Here is a 17,404-nt window from a genome sequence, read left to right on the forward strand (position 1 = left end):
CCCCCCCGGTAGGATTTAGCTCAGGGGTAAAGCTTAAGAGGTATGATCAAAGAGTATACAAGTTTTCTGGTTTCATGTGAAACCATAGGCCACCCCAACTCTGCACTGTAAGTCTCTCAGATGGGGAGACTATTTGGTGACAGCCAGACTGGATCTATAAATGACTTTGGAAGTATCCCTTCAGGCAATTATGTAGTTTCCTCCACGATTTCAACTCCAAGCTGGGCTACTAAAAGCTAGGAGCCAATATTTCTTCATCAGAAAAACTTGGTTTTTTTTGCTTTGAATTTCTAGGAGTCGCATAAATATTCTCCAAGATATTGGAATAAGCTCCTTTCCATATCCTACCCCATGTTTGGAGCTCATTGATTACAGCCTGAGACTTGTTTTCATCACCCCAATGAACCTCTTTTAAGCAAGCTCTGATTTATAAAATTACCCCTTACGGTCAGAGGGATCTACCAATTCTACACCCCAAACAGACTATAACTGAACGCATTAGCTCCTAAGTTTTCACTTTATAATTAAAACGCATGAGCATTTAAAAACTTAAAAGTATTTAAAATCTGGGAAACAATGATGAGAGCTTACAAAGGGACAGAGAAGAAAATCATATCCTCAAGGGATGTGTTCCTAAGATTCCCAGGAGAAGTCTGAAGTTGAGGACAGTACAGAACCCCACACATGCTGAGTTTTTTGATCTCATCATCTAGACAGCTACTGAGTGATGAATGGTGGATAATATATATAGCCTGGAGTTGTGGACAAAGGAATGACTCATGGCCAGGGCAGGATGGAGCAGGAGAGTTTTCACAACTACTGAGAATGGCCTACAATTTAAAACTCATGAGTTGTTTATCGCTGGGATTTTCCATTCACGATTTCCAGACCACAGTTGACCATGAGTAACTGAAAACACGGAAAGCAAAACTGCAGATAAGGGGTGGGGGATGGGGGCTATAGTACACTATCATGAGGATTCTCTCATGTTCAATGTTGTAATGGTCAAGTACTAAAAGAATAAGTGATTGAGGCATATCCTATTAAGGCACTTTTGCCTTCAGAAAAACAAGATGATTTTGTATTTTCATACTAAAACGTACTGAGACAACATTGCTAAAAATTCCTCTCTGTTGAGACTTAACATATATTAATCTTTTAAACAATTGCTAGCTAGTAAAATCCAGATTACCTATAAGATGGCACAGATCAAGATAGAAGGAAATGTATGGACCATAGAAAATGTCTGGTAAGAAAAAGGAAGAAAAAACTATCACAGTAGCATGGTAACCTTTTGCAGATAGTCCAGCTCCAAACCATACCCAAGAGCTCCTCCGGGGCTTTCATGAATCTGAAGTCTTCTCTCTCCTAGCCTGAGTTCCTAGAAGCCCTAGTAATGGTAGTTCTTTCATGGGAGTCATTTTTGCTCTCATTAGTTCTCCTGGAGACTGGTGTCCTGCTTGAAGTCTAGATCCCCATTCCAGAAGCCCTGCACTATTGATCAGGATCTCCTCTTTGTTGGTCATCCTAACATATTCCTGATCATCACACCCTGATGTCCCCTCCCCTGGCCTAGGGGCACCCTGTGATCCCTGCTTTCAGTTGCTGGCCTGAAGCAGCACTTTCTGCCAGTACCCTCTCTGGGCATGATAGATTACATGGAATCGACCTCCTCCTAGGACCTGTGGCTTGGCTATACAGCTTTCCAGGGCTCTCCCTTTTTTATCTGGTTTAGTGGACCTATTTCTTTCTTTTTGTAGTTTTTTGCCATAGGGCACATGCACTTGCCAGAGAAAGAGAAATAGAAACAGGGAGAAGGAAAGTGAGAAATCACTCCCTGGGAGGGCGTGGTTCCTTCATTCTCTTCCTGGGAGCTTGGGCATGCATGAACATGTACCTGGTGTGAGTTTCAAGCCACTGGGTCCAGGACTCGAACCACAGTCAGCCATGCGGTAGTCCAGTAATGTAACCACTAAGCCATCTACTGGTCCCTAGTGGGTCTATTTCTAACTCTCAGTTCCTCCCATTCTGTCTCACCTCACTGACTCAAATAATTGTGTGTCAGGGGGAACCAGCAGTTAGCGTAATGGCTATGTCGCTGGATTCCCACATAGCCGACCGTGGCTCGCGTCCCGGACCCGGTGGCTTAAAACTCACACCAGGCGCGTGTGCGTGCCTGCCCAAGATCCCGAGAGGAGAATGGAGGAGAAGGGATTGTGGCGTGACCATCCCCTCTGGGGGTGATTTCTTGCTTTGTCTCTCTGTCTCTCTCTGTCTGGTGAGCACACGCACCTGTAGCAAAAATATTTCCAAAAAAAAAAATTGTGTGTCATGGCAAGACAAAAACCAAAATGAGAGGATTATATGAGATGAAAAGAAAGTCCTTGACTTAGATCCCAAGACATCATAAACATGATGGGAGAGTGGGAAAACATTCCTGGATGAAATACCCAGGAGTTTTAGTTGACTTGAATGCATGCTTTTAGCTAATCATGTGATAGCTATTATACTGAAAAGTGATTGTGACCTTTAACCCTATCAATATGTGAACCTAGATAAAGGGGCAATAGTACTATTTGAGTCTACCTATGAGATCACACCTAGAACCACTGCTCAGTTATAAGTTAACAAATAAATGGGTAAAAAAAAATATATTGAAGAGCTTCTGGCTATAAATACTTTCCTATGAGAAACAGAGGTAATTGATATTCATCTATGATAAAAGATGACTAGGGAAAATGGGGAGTTACCTGTACATTTTTGTGCAGCCACCTCACTATGAAAGAACAAGTAGGTCTGCTCTAGAGGTAGACCTAGGTAGGTGGGAGCTTTAAAAGTCCTATTTTGGGAACCAGCAGGTGGCGTAATGGTTATGTCACTGGACTCCCATGTAGTCAACCATGGTTTGAGTACCGGACCCGGTGGCTTAACACTCAAGCTGGGCACATGTGCATGTGTGCCCGAAATCCCAAGAGGAGCTTGGGGAAGGGATTATGGTATGGTCATCCTCCCGGGGAGGGGGGGATGATTTCCACTTTCTGTTTGTCTTTCTCTGTATCTGGCGAGCAAAATAGCAAAAATAGCTCTCTCTCTCTCTCAAAAAAGTCCTATTTTGAATCAATCTGTTGTGGAAGATTATAGAAGATCTGTCCTACACAAGGTCTAGATGAATAAAATGACTACCTATCATAAAGGATGTTGCAAAGGGATTCCTTGTGATGGATAAAGAGGGTGAAACAGATTGCCTCAAAGGTCTCTTCCAGGATGATTTCATTTGTCCTTTCAAAGGTCCTGAGAGTGAAAGTCATTTAAGATACACGACTCAAGTTATGGAAGAATGAAAACATAAACAGTTCTAACAATGGCAAGGGTATTTGATGGATAGTGAATACTTATTCAACAAAGAATACAAGTCAACATTGACCCAAATAATGTATTTTAAACATTTTTACTTACTATAATGAAAAAAAAAATGAATCAAATAAATCAGTTATGCTTCAGTCAGGAGGTCTGCACCTTTTGAAGTTTCTTAGACACACCATGTCTGTGTTCGTCTTCATTCTATGAGAAAGCATAAATATCTTGAAATAGCTCTAGTCATTCAAACCAAAAAATTACCGTTTTTAGAGACCCTCCCCACCATAAAACATGACATGTCAAATGGCCCTATTGTATTTCATGCTGGGAGACATCCTGTCAAAGCTGTTCACAGAGGACCTCACCACACTCATGGGAGAATTCTTTCTTCCTGAACATCCTTTCAACTACAGAAATGTGTCTACAGAAATTTACATGCAACATATTTAAAATTCTGTATCTACAACACTGATGAACACTTAGCTTTTTCCAAGTAATCTACATATGTTAATTTTTCTCACTCAGACCTCATTCACAGTTAGTCTTATTTGCATTTATCAGATGGCTCATCAAATCATGTGATTTTTGCATCCTTATTTAAAATCACATATCTCTCCAAATAAGAAATCTCAATGCTCTAAAAGTTAGCTTACCAGTTTCCAAAATCACAAGCTAAAGTACTTATCACATAGCTCAGAAAAATAGCTGAAATATCCTGAAATTATTAAATATAGCTAGCCTTTATATTATTGCTTTACTTTGAAAGTGAATAAGAGTTATTCTTTTTTTAAGATTTATATTTATTTATTACAGGGCACATGCACTCACCAGAGAGACAAAGGAGAGAGAAAAAGAAAGCAAATTGCCAGATCCAGGACTCAAACGACAGATGGCCATATGGAAGTCCTTCACCTTAACCACCATGCCACCTGCTGGCCCCAATAGGAATTATTCTTACATTACATGTATATTGATAAGTTTGAACTGTGAGAAAATTCTGAACTGAAAAATTATTTTTTTGGCACCCTTGGAACCTCAAAAATAAGGCTGGGGAGGTTTTTCTATTTGTTCTGAAGATATAATGAGTTTTATTATTGATTAAATACTAGAGATCCAGCTAAGAGTACCAAACCCAAATTTTATTTCAGATATTTTTAGCATTAATCTGGTGACATTGTCATTTTAAATAATCAAAATGTTAGGCATGTCTGCAATTTACTTTGGGTTCACTAAACCATGTGCTACATCAGTTTTATAAGAATCACAATCTGGTATCAAATGGTTTCACAGGTTAAAAAGCACAGTTGGTATGTATGACAGCCAAGCTGTGCTCTAATTCAGAAGATGTGACCACTATAGTATACGTTTCTCATTCACAATTCACAAGCCCTTTTACAAAGCTTATAACTTATAATGCATGCAGCTATGTGCAGTGAGCATGATAAAGACATCTGATGTTGGAAACACTTTCCATAATCTTTCATAGCATTGAGTCCATAATGTGCCAAGAAAGATTTATTGAGAAGGAGACTGAGACTGCTATGAGAGCTGAAATCTAGTGCTTTCAGGGACAAGAGCAATGAAGATGTTCTGCTGAGCAGTCACCTTGGTAGAGACCCCTCTGTCTCTCTCTGTCTTTTCCTGTCTCTCTGTCTTTTCTTTTTAGATTTTTCTTTTATTTAAATTTGTTAAGGTAAAGTATTTTCTTGACTCCAAAATCATCCTTTATCTTGGTAATAATCCCCTCCTCCCTCCCTTCTAGAAAAGGCGAAAGGCCAGGCCAGAAGAAGACTGAGTCTACCATGAGAGCTGAGATCTAGGGCTTTCATGTGGCATGCTCACATACTACAAGGTTTTCATTTTTTGTTTTTAAAAATTAACAAAAATAATATTTGTTTGCTTTTTCCTTTTTTCTTTCTCTCTTTCTGTTTTCTTATCTTTTTTCTTTTACCTCATTACTTTGCTGCTCAGCCTCCATGCACTGAGTGTCTAGACAGGTCTAGGTGAAATAAGAGAGACAATGAACACTGGAAGAAGAGAGCCAATGAGTTCCTGGAGGTGAGGAACCTCTTGCGAGAGCTGAATGAAGAAATACATACCATGAAAAAGAATCAGATGGAACTGTTGGGGATGAAGGCTATAATACAGGAAGTCAAAACCTCCCTTGATAGTATTAAGAGCAGACTAGATTATGCAAAAAATCGAATTTCAGATGTAGAAGACAGAATCATTGGACTAGTGAAATTCACCATGAAGACTGAGCAAAAGCCCCCAAAATGAGAATATACAAGAAATACTAGATACAATTAAGCGTCCAAACATCCGGATAATCGTTATCCCAGAAAGTGAAGAGACTATTAAGGGCATTGATAATCTATTCCATGAAATCCTGGAAGAAAACTTTCCAAACCAAGAGAGGCATTCAAAGATCCAGACCCAAGAAATACAAAGGACCCCAAATAGAATCAACCCAAGAAGATCTTCTCCAAGACACATTATAGCCAGAATGACCAAAACTACAAAGACAAGATACTAAGATTGGCAAGAGAGAAATGTCAAGTTACCTACAAAGGATATCCCATCAGGCCAACAGTGGACCTCTCATCAGAAACAATGCGAGCCAGGAAAGAATGGGAACATATATTCAAAGTGTTAAGTGAAAAAAATATATACAAGAAATAAAAAATGGGAAATTATTTGTTGATGATTATATGTATGATTAAGCCAGTTTACAATGTATTCTGGATGGAAAATTGCATTTTGTATGCTGTGGTGATGTTCAGTGAAAGAATGCAAAATAAATAAATTAATTAAAAAATTCCATTATAAAAAAATTCATTGCGTAATTCCAGAATGCAACTCAGCCATCACAACACTTAAAAATATTATAAATATAGTTTCTACTATAAAAAGAGTACCTTTGAGAGAAGAGAGACATCGACCTCTACAGAAAGTAATATTTTAAAATAATTGTAATGGGAAACTATTATGAACTGTCATAGAATTATATCTGGCGACAGGCTTGCTCTATTCATTCTAAGTGAAAATTATTTGTAACGAACTTTTCTTCTTTGCCTTTTTAAAAACTGTCAACTTTTCCTCTAATCACCTAATTCAGATTTCCCTTGGTAAGTTTCTTGTTAATAAGAGAGCATGTAAATAAGAACTTCTTTTTAATAATCTCAAATCTGTTTTTCTACTTATAAAGCATATTTCACTTACATTAATTTCTGACATATCTGTAATAAGCCATTGAGATAAACAGTATATACTAAGCTTAATGTTTTGTAGAAATGGAATATAAGGCAGCCCTAAAGGATTTAAAACACCCCCCCACCCCGCCCCAAGATAACAAAACCAGCAAGAAATAAAGTTACGGATGGAACTGAAGCCCTCAGACTCAAATCCCAAGCTTTGTCTGCCACAGACCACATGGCCTCACTCCGTCCAATGAACTATGCCCTAGTCTCAGCGCTCTCAAGAGCTGAAGAAAAAGCAATTTAGCTTTTTGCTCCAATCCACCCCAACACCAGCATTACAACAGGACTCTAATACAACCTTTTTAAAAACAAAGATACAGACGGAATTTTCTGCAATGTCTTAAGTTACATACTATGTAATCTTTCTCAGCTAACCATTTGTCTTTTAAAAGAAGTTTCCCCTTCATTTATAATGGAGCACATGTGTACACATGCAAGCTTGAGAGAGGGAGAGAGAAAGAAAGACGCACCCTCTAGGGTTCTGTTCATGCCATGATCCCCTTTCTCTAGACCTTCAGCCCATTGGATCGTGGGTACTTGAATGTGTGTCCAGGGCATTTCCGGATGTTGGGGCTGGGGATTTGAACCAGGATGGACATATAGGATTCAGTGTCCCACAAGCAGCACCTTACTGCTAACCATTTTTTCTATGAAATATTTTCTACTGATTTAATACTGAAATGTATGACATACAGATTTAAAGACACATGAAGTGTCAAGCATTTCTATATGTTAAATTATGCTACTTTTCCCAATTAAAGTGTTTAACTGTAGAATTGGAGTATAGCTATTTTTGTCATTCTGTCATTTAGTACTGTTTTCATGCTGAGGAAATTTTTTCCAGACCATATTTTTAACAAACAATGAAGATTCAATTCAAATCAGATCTCTATTTCTAATACGTAACTGCACTAAATCAGTCCAAAGAAATAATATTAAAAGTAAATGATTTCCTGGTCCCAATCCCATTCCTTTAGCTTTTAAACCTCATTAAAAAGTGATAAACTCATTTTAAAACACATGCATTCATAACAATCTTACCCCAAAGTCTAAGACTGGAACGACAACATTCAGTTAGACATCTTGACTTCCCAGTAGTTCTTATTCTTTTAAAACATTTCCAAAATAACCAGTGAAAAAATAAACAAAGGATGATCCAATGATATTCAGGGGCATTATATACTGAGAACGGGATGACACTTCAAAGCTTTCTCTCCGACTCAGGCAAACAATTCGAAATGAGAGTTCTCTACGTGACTCTCCCTGAAAATTGATTTTAAAACACTTTACACCCCTTCAAAATGTTCAGCACTACTTCTCATTAAGATTATTCTTGGATCTGACATATAATCTAATTGAAATGGAAATTCACCTCCTTGAGTTCTCTTTAAGAAACAATCATCAGTACCTCAGATTAATTTGTCCCTTCTCTTTCTTCCCCTTCAAGTGCTATAGAGAGGTTTCGTGACAAGCATCTCCTTAGTACTTCTTGAGTACTTAGCTGGCCACAAGAAGAACACCTGCAATACCAATTTATTTGTATCCCTTAACCAGTTCTTTCAAATATTGTCAGTACAGACTTTCCAATGACAAATACCCTCCCTAAACTTAGTTTTAGTTTTGAGTCCTAGAAAGAAATGGGAAGATTGATCTAGTAGTGCTTCTCTAACCTTAAATAAAGCCTAGAAAATTTGCCTAAAGTCTGACTTGTTAGGTGTGAAGAAGTTTTCAAGAATGTGCATTTCTAGCAAATTCCTAGTTAATGTCAAGGCTGTTTATTCAGGTACCCCTTTTTGAGGATCACAGATTCAAGACAGCTGTTCTCAACCTAGGCTTCACATTAGAATTACCTAGATTTCTTTAAAAGAAATCTAAAGCCAGGCCCCACTCCCATAGATACTTCAATTGCTCCAGGTCAGGCCAGAAATGCTTTCCTTCAAATCTCTTCTAGAGGAGAAAGCTTGAAATAGAGATTGGCAATAGGCTATCTGGAAATAGTGCCTATCATTTAAGTTTCCTTGGGAGTTGCACTAGATGTCTAGGATCCCTGCTCCCCTCCATGGACTACAAAGTAATGCTACCACCTCCTACAAGAACCCCCCAGAGGCTCAGGAATGTGAGGCCACAGAACAGTAAGATACCAAGTTACAGAGATTTGCAGGGTGGATGGAAAGAGGAAGGATTAGAAATGGGGGGGGGGCAGTGGAAAGGCTATTTCAATCATGTGCAGGGGAAATAATGAGGGTACATTTTACAACATGTTTGAGAGGGATGAAAAAAATGAAAGTAAAAAATTTTGAGGCTGGTAAATGAAAATTCAACACTGTAGCAATGTGATTGTCAGATGGAGGTCAATGGAGAAGCAGGAGTCAAATGGATTCAGAATTTGATCCTTAGCTATTGTAGCATTTCATTTAGACAGTAACTGAACATACAAACATGCAAAAGGTAGGGAAAAAAGTGTTTAGATGTCTAGGCAGGGCATATTCAAGGTAGCAAAGCCTTTCTGGGAGAGGCTAGATCTCAGCAGCATTAAATAGACATATTCTGCATGTTCCAAACCGTGATGGATTAAAAAAAAAAACAACCATGGTTTTGATTGTCAAGATTCTGTGAGAGGTTCTTTTGCTTCATGGTGCTGGCTGGCACAAAGATGGCTGGATGGTGCAAAATGCCTTATTCATTGGGCTGGCAGTTGATGCTAACTGCTGGCTGGTAACTCCTGCATGAGAGATTCCATTTGGCTCTTTGGTGTCCTCACATAGTACGATGGTGGGATTCTAAGTACATTCTCAGCACAAAAGTGTGAGCTGCAGATTTTTTGAAGCTCAGCCTTTGAAGCTACGTAGTACATCTACTAAAATCTGTTGGTCAAAGGAGCCAGAGGGCTAGCCTAGATTCAAGGGGAAAGAGGAAGCAGACCACATTATGAGGGAAGGAATGGCAAACAATTTGCAGTCATGCTTAATCCATCACCGTCTGCTCTCCAGCCACAAGTGATTTAAGTTCCTCTTACATGCAAAATACACTAACCCTCTCCCAAGCCAGCAAAAAGTTTCATCCCGCTGTGGCATCAAATTCAGACTTGAAGTGCAGGTTCTTTTTACCTAAGTCAAACCCAGGAAATAATGGGACCACACCCCTGAGAATCTCAGAAGTCTTTCATCTTGCTGAGAGCATCTAGGAGCCACTGTCTTACACGTTTTTAAAGTTTTAATACCTGGTCTGCCAGCTATTAGGTCGCTGGGAAAGTCTTGATGTATTTTTCTATGCAAAAATGTATCATGATGACCAGATGACCCACTCTGTCTTTCCAGAAGACCCAATCTGTTCTTGCTTTTGTTTTCACCTTGAGACCAAGTTTTTACTGACAGTACAGTAATGCTCCAGGTCCAGTCCGAGGTCATTCTTTGAGGACCTTTTGCTGGATAAGAAAGTGGGAACGCAAAGCAATTTTATGACCCCAGAAAATTCTGGATTGGAAATGTTTCTTCTAAAGTCTGTTTAAAATCTAGAGTTTCTGCTTTATCTCTTTTGTACTACTTTGATCACAAGCGGTTAAAAAAAAAGGAGTCATTTGTGTTTCCAAATTCCTGCTAGACAATCTAAATGAGATCCTCAAGCCTATTAGGCTTATTTATGTTCCATGTTGCTGTAGGTGACAGTCTGGCTGATTTTTCGGTTAATATATGGCATCTTCACAGAAAATGCATGTCATGAAAAAACAATACATGGATTTTATTTTATTTTGCACCAAAATGAACTGACACTTAATTTCATTTTCTCCCCCAACAGAGAAGCAGGAGTCACATGGATTCAGAATTTGACCCTAGGCTATTGCAGTATTTGACAGTTTCTAGTATGTGGTACACAATAAATATTTAAACAATAACTGAATGTACAAAAATGCAAAAGGCAGAAAAAAGTGTTTAGATGTCTAGGTAGAGCAGAAGTCCCCTCATATAAAACAAGAATACTATTTTACACCCTCCAATTATAATTTTGTTGCTGACCTTTAGCCACCATCAATAATATTCCGACTGCCTGTCACACCTTCACTGCCACCTGGTCCCAAAGCCAATGCCAGGTGTTTTGTCATGGCAGCACTTCACCGCTAGGTACCAGGCTTTTTTATTTTCTTTTTTTTGTTTCTTCCTTAGTTCTTTATTCTGTATAATAAACCACACTAAAACTGCATAGCTAAGAAAACAATGCGTGATTCTCATGGCTCTGTGGGATAACGAGGCAGTCTACGTAATGACAGCCTGGGATGGCCAGGAGGTCCAAAGTGCCTTGGTCCCAGGGCTGGTGCTGAGGCTGGCTGCTGGCTGGGAGCCCAGCTGGGTGCTGACCAGTGGCTTTGCCTGGCCTCCACTGGTTGTTCAGGCCTCCTCACAAGCAGAGGGCTAAGTTCTAATAAGGAGCATTTTAAGCAATGCAAAAGCAGAAGCAACATACCTATTAAGACCCAGCCTTAGAAATCATTCCATATCATTTCTGCCACTTTTTTGTATTCAAAAAAAGCTAACAGGGCTAACTAATTCAAAGGGAGGTGAAATAGACCTCATTTCCCCCTGGGAGGAGTTGCTAAGCATTTACAGCAACCTTTAATCTACACAGGAAGTCATGAGCATTTAAGTAGTGGACAGTGTCATAAAAATGAATTCTTCGAGAGAAAGAATTTAGACAGTAATGAATAAAATCTCTGTTCCTTTAATAAAATACCAGCTGAGAAAAGATGATCAGATGAAGAGTAAATGAGGATAGTGAAGCAGGGTCAGTGAAGTAAAAGAGAAGCATAGAGTTTCTGGAGCCCAGAAACCACTTTCAAGAGGCAGACATTACAGTCAAATAATGCAGCGAAACCAAAGGAAAATGGAGACGTGTAACTTACCCAAAGCTGTAGAGTGGTAATGGGTCTGTGAAACAGCCGTAAGTAATTCTCCAAATATTAGGAAAAGTACCCTAACCATCTGAAGTCTCCAGAAAAAGTTACTGAATAAATAAAATAATATATATACATATAAATAAAAGTTACTGAATGAATTAAATCCATGAGAACTCTAAAAATCCTAATAAAATTTGAGTTGTTATGAACTGTAGGGAACATTTCTTTACTTCTTGTTTCTGGAAGTTACAGAATGCATCACGTATTTGTCTTTTTAGAAAAAGAGTTCTCAATTCTTTGATGTTTTTGTAAGCTACTATCAATATATGATCTAAAATACATTTAAAATGAAAGAAGCTGCAGCCACATTGTTGTAATAACGGCAGAGCAGGGGCCACTGGCGGCTGGCTAATTCTTAGAAGATATAAATAGAAAGCGACTTCAAACCTTCTCCACCACCTTTCATTGTTTACATTTCCCTGGTGACCTCTTCCCTCTTTCCACCTAACAAAGCCATAGTAGAGGAGAGCCCACCTCAGCCTGCGCAGGCTCTCCTTGCAAATGACAGGGAGATAGCAGAGACCAGGATTCTATTTAATCCCCATTCTCCCATGGCAACTTACCATTCACAAAAGAACAACCATGTAAGCTATTTAATCCAGGAAGAAATGTAGAAATAAGAGTACTCTCTTTATAAATAAAGGAACTGTTACAGACCTCCAAGGAGTCTTAGCTTCTTCAGGATTTATGATGACAAAGCATGGGTCTATGGCCGAGAATCCTAATTTGAATAAAACCATGAGGTTGGTAGTGTTGATTCTGACCACATAGTCTAATTACTAATAGGTCTTTCTTGTACAATAAATGTGAAGCTGCGAATATAGTTCAGACAATTCTAGGTCATAATTCTTTTTTCCAAACTATAAATTAGAATGGGGAAGGTACTTTAGTTCTGAGACTAACAAACAAGTGTTTTCTAGAAATACTTAAAAATTCGACTAAGCCCCTCATCTTGTTTCATTTTTTTAAATGATAGAAGATGTGTGTATGCACGCATGAGAGAAAGAAGGAAAGAGAGCGAGAGAGAAGCATCCTAGACAGGGTCTGATCATCTTGCAACTCCCTTTCCTCAGCCCTCCAGCTCTGCAGGATCCTGGGCGCCCACGTGTTTTCAGGACACCTCATGGATAGAACCTGCAATGGACCATGTGGCTCCAGCACTGACTAGGCTGAGAGCCACTAATCTTATTTTTTTTCTCTAAAATTAACATTTAGATATGTCCAGGTATGGACTGTAGGCACTATAAAGGCATACCTAAGAAATACAAGCCTTGTCTCTGCTTTTCCAAGATGTGTTATCCAATCCTGTTGTTGAGATAAGACGTGGATAGCTGAAAGCTGGCACCACCATCTCGTGCTATCATTTCAGTGCTCAAATGAGAGGGATGATGGGCGAAACATAATAAAAACGACATTTGATTCGATACAAACAAAATGTCCGAGAAGAGTGGACGAAACATTACGGAACAGCAGTACCTATCAAAAAGAGGCCAAGATTTCAGTCTGTTCATGCAGCACATATTTAGAATACACATTATGTGCTAGGTGCAGTTCTAAGTGTTAAGGAAATATAGGTGTACAAGAGATCTCTGCTCTTGTAGACTTCACTGCATCGTGAGGGAAGAGGTGGCAACTGGGCATATAAACAAGTTAAGATTAGAAATGTGGCCCAGCCAGTGGCATGATGTTTAAGGGGGCTGGATCCCACACGGCTGACTGAGCAATTCAAGTCCCAAACAAAGCTGCTTAAAAGACACGCTAGGCCCATGCATATGTGTATCCAAAATTCTGAAAGGAGAAGTGGAGAAGAGACCGGCCATCCCCAGGAGGGGTGCTTTCTTAATGCCCCCATCCTATCTCTCCAGGAACATCTTAGGGTAGAGAGTTTTGGGTTATTTAGCAAAGACAGTAGGAATATTAATCATTCTGTTTACTTTAGGCAAAAGGATAAAGCATATTTCCAGTATAGAGAAGAGTTCAAAATGGAGGTCTACTTCAGTAAGAGGGACAACCAAGGTCTGTAACCAAGACAATGACTTGGGTAGTAAGCAGTCTATGAGTGATGGAAGAACTACTGAAAACCCCTAAGTGGAGGACTGACGGTATCTGGTATCGGTTTTAAAAAATTTAGTCAACTCAATGAATCAACATGGAAAGGTAGATATCCCTAAGAAGTCAAGAAATCCTCACTTTTGTCTCTCTTAGGTAGATAAGAGACTCACTCTTCTTACCACTGATTCACCTGGACTGTGTATTCTGAACTGGATACTTTTAAGACATATGCTATAGTCACACTAGAGTTGTGTTATTTAATACAGTGTACAAACTCATTATTCAATATGCTGAAGTCATATTGGTCTACTATATGAACAGTCTGCCCCAGAGCTAATTAAAGATTAATTTAAGGTGAATCTTCCACATTTATAAAATAGGTATGATGTTTGCAGGAAGAACAGAGTACAGGCCTTGCTTATTTCCGATTTCCCTAACCAAGACGCATGGTCATCTTTAGCTTTCAGAAGAAATGGCAAACTGTCTCTCTATGCATTAAAAATGCTACTTTAAACACAAATAAAAAGCAAATAGACATATTTTCTATATCCCCAGGGAGACATAGAGAGTCGAAGTCTTTCTGATATTTATCATATTCCTTAGATCTTTAATGTTAAAAAAAGACAAGTATCAAACATACATGTACTTTCATGTAAAACCCAGGAGCACAAAAAGATGACATTTTTACTAAAATGTATGCAAATGCAATTTTCTGTTTAATTGGTTTATAAAGAGCAAAAGAATTTTACTCAAAATGTCTATCAGCATAGTTTTATTTTTTTTCTTATATAGTAAGTATTCAAAATTTATTTGCCTCAAGCTATCAGGTTACTTGTAATTATCTTTACCCTGTATTCACAATTCAGGCTGTTAATCTTACCCTATGAATGCTGCTCAACCGGAAACTCCATGATTAGTTTCAATATAAAATAAATTCCTAGAAAGAAATCATAGACATATTGTCATATTTTATATATCATAGGACAAGATGATTTTATCCATTTATGTGGTTCTAAAATTTCCAACAAATACAATATTTTTTCACTACTATTTTTAAATTAACTTTTACTTACATTTAATCATTGTATATATTTATAGGATACAATATGGTTTTTCAAAGCATGCATACAGTGTAGTCAATAGAGTTGAAAAAGTTACCATATACAGCATCCTCAGTAGATAACTTTCCATTCTTGTGTCTCTTAAATGTTTTTCCCTGAACTCCTTCCTACCACCCTCCACCTACCTACCACCTACCGCCTCCTATAAGGTCTCTGGTATTAAAGTAGGCCTTCATTTTGAACTCCTCTCTATATTGGAAACTTGCTTTCTCTTTTTTCTAGAGTAAACAGCGTGATTAACACTCTTACAGTCTTTGCTAAATAACCTGAAACTCTCTCTACCCTAAAATGTTCCTTGGTGAAGTAATCATCAGTTGCCAGACCCCTTGCCCTGAGCAATGAAGACCATTAAGATTCCATTGTGTATAGGAAGGGATGGAACATACCCTTAGGAATGATTAACCTGCTTGTTTTGCTTCTATAATTAGTTTTGGCTTCATTTTAAAATCCTTACCCTCTACCCTTTCAAGCCCACGGCTCTTTGTTCTTGTGATTGCCATGTCAACTCGGAAAAGAGTGTGATTTTTGCCGTTATAAGCACCCCTCTCCCTACATTCGGGGCTGTGGGGTTTTGAGAGACATGACTGCCCACCCCCCATGCCACCGGCTTAATCAATAAACTCCAATAAATTTGGCTGTGCCTGGATGTCCTCTTATTTCTGAGTAGACTATAACAGTATCTACACCTATCCTCCCTGCTATTATATCTTCCAGTCTTTCAATTTCTGCCATACAGTGCAGGCATATAGTATATATTGAGTAGGGACATACAATGTCTTTCAAAGACTAGCTTACTTTGCTTAGCATTAAATCTTTCATATTTATTTACTTTGTATCAAATGACAGGGTCCGTTTTCTATGACTGAGTAGTATTCCATAGTGTATGCGTGCCACATTTTTTCAATCCAGTCATCTGCTCTTGCACATTTATGTTGGATCCTTGTCAATTGTGAATATTGCTGCAATAAATATGGATGTGCAAGTGTCTTTTTGACTGAGTGTTTTTATATCCTTTGGGTAAATACACAGGAGTGGTATTATTGAGTCATATGATAATTCTTTTTTTTTTTGGGGGGGGGGTGGTTTTTAAATATAGGGTTGTGTGTGCTGGCCAGAAAGACAGAGAAAGACAGAGAGAGAGAAAGCAAGAAATCACCCCCCGGTGGGGGTGGTGGTGGTGGTGGTGATCACGCTGCAATCCCTTCTCCTCCATTCTCTTCTCAGGATCTTGGGCACTCATGCACACACGCCTGAGGTGGAGTTTAAGCCACCGGGTCCAGGACTTGAACTGTGGTCGACCACATGGGAGTCCAGCGACATAGCCATCATGCCAACTGTTGGTCCCGGTCATATGGTAATTCTATTTGTAGGTTTTTGAGGAAAAAAATCCCTACAAATAGAATGATTGTTTTCCACATTGGTTGTACTAATTTACATTCTCACCAATAGTGCAGGAGGGTTTCCTCTTCACCATAGCCTCATCAGCACTTGCCGTTCTTTATTTTTTAAGCACAGCCATTCTGATTGGGGTTACGTGGTATCTCATTGTGGTTTGGATTTGCATTTCCCTTATGATAAGAGATGTTGACCGTTTTTTCATATGTTTTTGGTCATTAGTATATATTCCTTGGAGAGTTGCCTGTTCAGCTCATTTGCCCATTTTTAAATTTTTGTCTGGTTTTGGTTGTAGACAAGGTGCTTGAGTTCTCTGTAGATTCTGGTTTATCAGTCCTTTATCTGAAGCATAGCTTGCAAGTATTTTCTCCCATTCTGTGGGTTATCTTTTCACTCTGATTAGTGTACTCTTTGCTGAGTGGAAACTTTGTAGCCTGATGTAGCCCAACTTATCCATTTTTGGAATTACTGACTGTGGGTTAGGGGTTTTATTTAAAAATTATTTGTGGGGCCAGGAGGTGGTATAGTGGTAAAGGTATTGGCCTTTCACATGGCAAACCACAGTTCCAATCTCAGACCCACTGGCCTGAAACTTGCGTCAGACATGTACGTGTGCATGCCCAAATCCCAAGAGGGGAATGGAGAAGGGATTGCAGTATGGCCATCCCCCTGGGGAGTGGTTTCTCACTTTCCCTCTCATTGTCTCTGTCTCTCCAGTGAAAGCATATGCTCTATGGCAAAATCTTATAATTTTTTTTCCAAATTAAAAAAATGATTTGTTTCTTGAGGAGAGAGAGACAGGCACCCCAACACTATCTTCGTGCCATGACTCACTCCCAGTCTCAATTAGCAGGCTGAGATTTTATAAATAAAAGTTGGAAAAGCAAATTCAAAATACATTTGTTTCTTATATTAAGTAAGGGAAACATGAGAAAAGACTTAAAGTTTGGAATAGTTTTCTTCATCCACTTGTGTTTTGTTATTTTTGTTAGCCTGCTGGTTTTGCACAAGTATGGCATTACAAAATGTAATGGAACAGTATTGAGATCCGTTGCCTCTTAATAAATATCATAAGCTTTCTTGGTACTACTATAAAATTTCTTAAAACATCTTTTTTTTTTGGAGAGGTTTTGCTACAGGGTGTGTGCACTCAACAGAGAGAAAGAGACAGACAGAGAGACAGAAAACGAGAAATCCCCCACCAGGAGGGATGGCCATGCCACAATCCCTTCTCCTCCATTCCCTTCTCAGCATCTTGGGCATGCACACAC

At 38.9% G+C, this 17,404-nt stretch overlaps 1 protein-coding gene across 9 annotated transcripts in view; it reads right to left on the minus strand.

Annotated features, from left to right (window-relative positions):
• The window catches only part of LRRC8B (leucine rich repeat containing 8 VRAC subunit B), a 104,604-nt gene that overhangs the window by 37,089 nt on the left and 50,111 nt on the right, over window positions 1–17,404 (minus strand). For all 9 annotated transcript variants that reach the window (XR_003548838.1, XR_333221.3, XR_333223.3 and 6 more), the window contains exons 3-4: window positions 14,498–14,554; window positions 3,457–3,561 (exon numbers count right to left, since the gene is read on the minus strand). The gene's annotated coding sequence lies outside the window, so the exon portion shown is untranslated. The remainder of the gene's footprint in view (window positions 1–3,456; window positions 3,562–14,497; window positions 14,555–17,404) is intronic.

The sequence above is a fragment of the Tupaia chinensis genome, unplaced genomic scaffold (assembly GCF_000334495.1).
Source record: "Tupaia chinensis unplaced genomic scaffold, TupChi_1.0 Scaffold000023_1, whole genome shotgun sequence".
NCBI lineage: Eukaryota > Metazoa > Chordata > Mammalia > Scandentia > Tupaiidae > Tupaia > Tupaia belangeri.